Here is a 7,907-nt window from a genome sequence, read left to right as displayed (position 1 = left end):
TTGCCAACACTCCACTTGTGTCATTAGGCTCTGGAGCACTGTAAGATGGCAGTTGAAACTGTCTGCATCATGCAGATAATGACACTGAAGTCCAGAAAGGTGAGTGACTTCCTTGAGGCCACAGGATTCACTAACTCTTGGTGGCAGAAGACTTGATGTTTCTGGAACATCTGACTGAAAAAGAGCTCATGCCAAGTGGGAAAAGTGAGCGTCAGAATCCGCAGAGAGACTCACGGTCATACTGAACTGACAAAGACTCCAGAATGTTCAGTGGACGCTCAGCGCTTGAGCGGGTCGGGAAAAAAATGTTTTTAACCTCTTTGTGTTTTCCAAGCTTCTATTTTATATACATGTATATATACACATATATTTACATAAATATATGTATATCTTTTTTTAGGTTTTGAGAAATCACCCCCCCCAGGGGGTGACCACACCATAATCCTTTCTCCTCCATTCTCCTCCTGGGATTTTGGGCATATGTGCAGATGTGTCCAGCATGATTTTCAAATTGCTGTGTCCAGGACTCAAACTACGGTCAGTTATGTGGGAGTCTAGCACCTTAACCACTATGCTACCTGCTGGCCCCTCTTTTACATTTTTAAGTTTATTTGTTTATTTCTTCCATGAAAGAAACAGAGACAGAGCAAGAAAGACAGCACTCTCAAACAGGGACTTCACACCATGATCCACCCCCAGCCTCAGCCAGCCCTGATACTGAGTGCCTGGAAGGTACAGGGAGGCCTCAGGACAGGAACCTAAGACCTTCCAACCCTGCAGAGCATTGCATTACTGCTACACCATCGTCTGGCCCTATAAGCATCTTTGACATTTATAATGAAAAAAATTCACTTAAAAAGGGAAAAGTGACAAATACATAAGAATACATCTCTAGGGGCAGTCCTATGGCTTAGTGGCTAACTGAGCCAGAGCCCACATGGCAGACTGTGGTTCAAATCCTAGTCTGGGAGACTTGAAAAACATACCAGATTGGGGCCAGCAGGTGGTGTAGTGGTTAAGGTGCTGGACTCCCACATGGCCGACCATGGTTTGAGTCCGGGACCTGAAGGCTTGCTTTCTTACTCTCCCTGTCTCTATCTGGGCAAATTAAAGAATAATAATAATAAATAAAAATAAAACAAATAATTCTTTTAAAAAATAAAAACACACTGAGTGCTTGTGCATGTGTGCCCAAAATACCAACAAAAGGGAGAAATAAAGGAGAAGGGATTGGGGCATAACCATGCCCCATTTGGGGATGGCTTCCCCCTCTTTCTTGCTACCTCTCTCTGCACTCGCCCTCTGGCAATTAAAAAAAGAATAAATCTCTAATGGTAGAACTTTACACTTCGGTGGCCCAGCTGGTGGTGGGGTAGTTAAGGGGACTAGATCCCATATGGCCAAGTGTATGGTTCAAGTCCTGAAGCCAGTGACTTGAAACACGCCAGGCATGTGTGCACGTGTGCCCAAAATCTTGAGAAGCGAATGGAGGAGAAGGGATTATGTTATGGCCATCCTCCCAGGGAAATGCTTTCTAATTTTCCCTCTGTCTTTCTCCAGCAAGCACGGGTACCCTATAGCAAATTTTAAAAACAAAACCAAAAAAGGACTTTAAGCTTTGGCAGAAAAGATATGTGGGAGGGGCTGGGAGAAGTACTTCTGGACAGATGCCTTCCCATGGCTTCCATTCATCTGTCCCTTTTTTTCCTTTTTTTGGAGAGGTTTTTGCTATAGGGCGCGTGTGCTCGCCAGAAAAATGGAGAGAGACAGAGGGACAGAAAGCAAGAAATCACTCCCCGGGAGGATGGCCACGCCGCAATCTCTTCTCCTCCATTCTCCTCTCGGGATCTTGGGCACACATGCACACACACCTGGCATGAGTTTTAAGTCACCGGGTCTGGGACTCGAACCGTGGTCGACTACATGAGAGTCCAGTGACATAGCCATTATGCTAACTGCTGGTCCCATCATTTACCTGTCCTTTAGAAGGAAGGGCCCCATCCTTCCTCAGGGAGCTTGCTACCCATGGCGATTCCAAGCCCAGGCCTTTTCACTCCTGTTCCTCCCTCTCTTTCTTCTTCCTCACTCTAAAACAACACTCATAGCTGCGTTGTGTGGCAGGTTGTGGGCCTGGCCCTCTCCTGTCCGGGACTACCCGAGGCCCTTCTCCAGTCCTCAAAAGCAGCAGCATCTTGGAGCTTAGCCAAACGAGGCTGTCAGGATGAGACATCAGCACCCCATTCCATCCACATGTCCATTGTCAAGGCCAGCAGGTCTCCTCAAGCCTGCCTCGACTGACCTCTCCTGCCTCTGCTCACTCACCACCCTGCCACTAGATACCTAATTGGCACAGGTTGGTTAGTGTCATGGGTCATGGGTGCGTTGATGCACTCTGTCCTTGAGTTTGCTGGGGGCAGTGTTGGGCCTTCCTACTATGTATAGATTGTAGACCCCTCAAAAAGAGACCCCAGGGGCCAGCAGATGGCGTGATGGTTAAGGTGCTTGACTCCGATATGGTTGACAGAAGTTCAAGTCCCAGTCCTGGTGGCTTGAAAATCACTCCAGGCAAGTGTGCATGCATGCCCAAAGTCCCAGGAGAAGGGATTGAAGTGTGGCCATCCCCCCTGGGGTGTGATTTGTCACTTTGTCTCTCACTGTCTCTCTATGTTGCTCTCTGGCAAGTGTACGCACCCTAAGGCAAAAATCTAAAAATCATAAAAACAGACCTGGTCTCCTGTTTCTTTTATATCCTGCTCCTCCTCCCATGGTGGTACTGAGATTCAGCCCATAGTAAAGCAACCATTAAATATGTGAATTAACAAGTAAATAGACAACACTGGGCCCTGCCTGTCAGATCCGACTTACTGATGGCTATAAACCTGCTTTAGATTTTAATCTTCATGAGAAATAAGATGTCCATCCTTCTATACTAGCTTGATTGGAATGGAGGCAGTGTTCTGAGCAGTCTGGATTTCTGTCTACTTATCATAGATAGGTAGACAGGTAGGCAGACAGACAGGTAGGTAGATAGGTAGTAAGCTGGAGGGAAATATCCCAGTTTCAAATAACCTGTTCCATCTTCCCTGTCAATTGACTCACAAGTGTCAGGTGATATATAGATCCATGCTCTGACCAAGCGCTTGGCTCACCATGAATGTACTCCTACCTATCACAGTTACCACTTCCAGAAGCAGGAGGCCACAGTGAGACAAACAGCAGGTGCACCTCGTAGCAGGTGGTCTGTCTTCAACAGCTGTGAATCTCTCTTAGGGCAAAGCACTAACAGAAGACTATACAGTAATGGAAGACTACACAGTAATGGAAGACTATACACTAATAGAAGACTATACACTAATAGAAGAGGATACACTAATGGAAGAGGATACACTAATAGAAGAGGATACACTAATGGAAGACTATAAACTAATAGAAGAGAATACACTAATAGAAGAGTATACACAAATGGAAGGGAACCAGCAGTTGGTGAAATGACTATGTCGCTGGACTCCCATGTAGTCAACTGTGGCTTAAACTCACACTAGGTGTGTGTGCATGCATGCCCAAGACCTTGAGAGAAAAATGGAGGAGAAGGGATTGTGGCATGGCCATCCCCCCTGGGGGTGATTTCTTGCTTTCTGCCTCTCTGTCTCTGTCTTTCTGGCAAGCACACGTGCCCTATAGCAAAAACCTCTCCAATAAATAAATAAATAAATAAATACACAAATGGAAGACCATACACTAATGGAAGACTATACACTAACAGAAGACTATACGCAAATGGAAGACTATATGCAAATGGAAGACTATACGCTAATGGAAGACTATATGCAAATGGAAGACTATACACTACTGGAAAACTATACACAAATGGAAGATTATACACTTATGGAAGACTATACACTTATGGAAGACTGTACACAAATGGAAGACTATATACAAATAGAAGACTATACACTTATGGAAGACTGTACACAAATGGAAGACTATATACAAATGGAAGACTATATACAAATGGAAGACTATACACTTATGGAAGACTGTACACAAATGGAAGACTATATACAAATGGAAGACTATATACAAATAGAAGACTATACACTTATGGAAGACTATACACTTATGGAAGACTATACACTTATGAAGACTGTACACAAATGGAAGACTATATACAAATGGAAGACTATATACAAGTGGAAGACTACATACAAATGGAAGACTATACACTAATGGAAGACTGTACACTTATGGAAGACTGTACACCAATAAAAGACTATACATGAATGGAAGACTATAAACTAATGGAAGTCTATACACTGGGGTGCTTTATAACAGAAAGGAGTTCTTTGCAGGGCACAGCTACAAATACTGCTCAAAAGAAAGAAAGAAAAATGAAGGAAGAATGGGCCAGCAAGAGGAATGGAGGTTAAGGTACTAGATCCCACATGGCTGACTGTGTAGTCTGAGTCCTGGACCTGGCTGCTTGAACATCACACCAGGTGTATGTGTGTGCATGTCCAAAAAATCCTGAGAGGAAAATAGAGAAGGGATTTAGCTGTGGCCATCTCTCCTGGGGGTGATTTCTCACTTTCTCTGTCTCTCTCCACCCCCCACTCAGTGAGCGCACATGCCCTAAGGCAAAAATCTTAAAAAAAATTTTTTTTGGATCATAACAGAAGCTTGATTTACCATCTTTTAGATGGTTTTTCATCCAAATCACTTCTTGCTGTCTGCAAAGAAAGGCTGAGAGGACAGGGATCCCTTCTTGAAGTTCAGAAGGTCCCTGGAGGAATGCAGGCCCTCAGTTTTAGGAACCAGTCACCCTAACCCATTTCCTCCAGGGCACATGATCATGCAGGTACATGGACGTTCATGGGAAGTGCTGTTAACTGGGTCCTCTCTGGCCAATAGCTGGGCCACAGCGTGGTTTCCTCAGCTGAGTGTTACTTGGCTGGCCCAGCCAGACAGCTTGCTTTAAGTGAAGGAGACACTGGAACCTCTGTCAATCTCTGGGAAATAGCAAGCCTTGACTTAAGTCATTTAAAAAGCAGGGAGGAACAGTCTGTGGCATGGTGGTTAAGGTGGCTGGATCCCACCTGACCAACAGTGCGGTTTGAGTCCTGGACCCAGAGACTTCAAAAACATCCCAAGCACATGTGCGTACATGCCCAAAATCCAGAAAGGAGAAAAAAATGGAGGAGAAGGGATTGCAGTGTGGCCATCACTCCTTTAGGGGTTCTCTCTCTCTCTCTCTCTATCTCTCTCTCTCTGTCTCTCTCTCCAGTAAGCACATGCACCCTCTGGCAAAATTTTTTAAAAGATGACTGATTCTATTTTGTTGCAAAATGTCCATTGCATATAAAGTATGAGCATAAGCTATTTAGTTGAACATTGAGCATCTGGCGCTAGCCCTGGGAGGAGAGGTGATTAAGTTGGTTCCTTTCAGGAGGAGCACACAGTTTGTTGAGAAGAATGTGTTGATAAATACATGTAGCATTCTGACATTTCTATACAAGTGTAGATTACTGAGTACTTTGTGTTAGGCACTGGTCTAAGTCCTATACGGGTATAAATTCATGTAATCTTCACAACATTTTACAGATGAGGAAACTGAGGCACAGCGAGGCTACTTAACTGGCCAACTAATAGATTTGGAACTGGGACTAGAACCCAGGGAACTGGCACCAAAGGCCACGTGTTTAATCACTGGGCCATAGTAAAAGGGAAAAAGTACCAAATGAGGTGGGAACAAGTGGGAACCCAGCCAGGGGACAACTAGCTTATGGTTCCAGGGAAGGGGGCGCTAAGACAATACATGATGGCAGGGGTATTTGAGCTGGATCTTACAGAGTGATTTTTTGTTTGTTTGTTTGTCTTCAGTTCTTCTTTCCTTACTTTACCAAATGGCACAGCCCATCCTAATCTGTCACATAAATGTTTGAAAGGAAACCAAAAATGTTCTCACTAGTTATCATATCATAATTCTAAGGAGTGATTTTACAAAGTATGTTTTTGCTATATTGAGTTCAACTTTGGAGCAAGGAGGATGAAAGGATAGTGAAGACTTTAGGACAGGAAATATCTTTTGAGACTTATTAAACCTTTTCAATCTATTATCAACCCTAGAATTCATCTTCATGTCCTAGCTCCAGTGTTTAAATCCACCCCAATATCTTCCTCTTTGGGCTGAGCCCCCAAGTGTCCTGGCTGTAATACCATAGGTCTCCAAGAGGGGTCGCTGACTGCAAGACACCTGTGATCACTTGGAAAGCATTCTGGGTCTGAAGGTAACCTTGTTACAGGCTCCTCAGGGACCTCAGTGACCTCAGTTTCCTCACCCATAAAATGGACTTAGCGCTCACTGTCTTCCTGACAGAACTGTGGTGAGAAGTGTGAGGATATTGTGGACACCTTCCAGTGTGATTCAGAAGAGGCACACCGTCTGTGCAACTTCTTCGCAGCTTCTGTCCAGATTATTTCAAAACCCAGTCATTCCACAACTCCATTTTGAGCATCACTAGGTGCCAAAAATTATTCCTACCTTTGGCTAGAAAGCTTTTGAATAAAAGTCTAAGTCGGAGGGGCAGCAAATGGTGTAGCAGTTACGACCCTGGACTTCCACATGGTTGGTGGTGGTTTGAATCCCAGACCCGTGACTTGAAACTCATGCCGGGAGCGTGTGCGAGCATGACCAAGATCCCAGGAGAACGGAGGAGAAGGGATTGCCGCATGGCCATCGTCCCTGGGAGGTGATTTCTCGCTCTCTCTCTCTCACTGTCTTTCTCCCCAGTTAGCGCATGCGTCCTAAGGCAAAAACATCTAAAAAAGAAGTTTAACTCAGACTGCTATCAGACTGCAACCCTGAGTGTGAACAGGTGAGGGTCCTAACTCTCCCTGGCCGGCTAGGAGCAGTAGCATCCGTCCTGGGGAAGACAACCGGGCCGTAGAAGCTGCAGCATATCAACCCTACCTGAGGCGGTAAATCTCTCCCACCCAGTAACTCCTTCCTCCTACAACCAATTTGCGTGCAGGAAAACTGAGATACAAAGAGGCAAAGTGACCTGCCCAAGAACCTAGATTCCAGGACATTCCCAGCCAGCATAATCCCAGAACGTGGGGTGAGAAGGGTTACTGCGAGAAGGCAAGTGGCCCCGGAGCCGGCTGGGAGGGACAGAGAAGGGAGGTCCTACCTGTCCTGACACTGAGGTCAGGCAGCCCAGGCTGAGGGCAGCCGCGGCGGCCAGCCTTTGCAGGAACGCCCCCTGCTGGTCAATGGTGCAGCTGCGTGCAGTAGCTGCGGGTGGAGGAGGATGCTCCTGGCTGGCTGTCGGGGAGAGAGCTGTCCTCCAGGGATCAGAGACACCCCTACCAGTTAGAGCGCAGAAGGGGCCTCCGGAAGTGGTCCCAACCCCTTCACTGTGCACACGGAAACGCAAAGTTCAGAGAAGGAGACTTGTTCAAGGGCTCTCAGGGAGGCTGGCTGTGGGTCTTCCAGTCCGCCTGCAGAGCTTGCCACCTCTCCTTCCCTTCTCTTGCCTCCGCTCTGCATTCCCCACCCCAGAGGATCCGATCCTCCCTGCCTTGAGCACCTACCCACTCCTCAAGCCCCACCTTTTCAAGGAACCCTCAGACCCTGCAGCCCAGAAGTTCTGTTGCTCCCAGAGGCACCCCATCCCAGCCTCCCAACCTTCTATCCCCCACTCCCAGTTCCAAGCTTAAAGGGCTCTCAATTCCTGAGAGGGTTCTGCTTGCTTCTAGGCAGATCTTGAGGAACAGGGAGTGACCTCTTTCAGTAGGATTTTCCAAGCACCCCCAGCCGCTGCCCACCCAGACGTGCCCAGTCCAGGGCTGAACTCTGGCTGGGCGAACACTCACATGTTACTTTCTCTTCTCCCCTCTGCCAAGCAGCC

Source organism: Tupaia chinensis, unplaced genomic scaffold (genome assembly GCF_000334495.1).
Source record: "Tupaia chinensis unplaced genomic scaffold, TupChi_1.0 Scaffold000624_1, whole genome shotgun sequence".
In the NCBI taxonomy this organism is placed as follows: domain Eukaryota; kingdom Metazoa; phylum Chordata; class Mammalia; order Scandentia; family Tupaiidae; genus Tupaia; species Tupaia belangeri.
The sequence above is the reverse complement of the archived record's forward strand: the minus strand, read 5'-3'. Positions refer to the sequence as shown.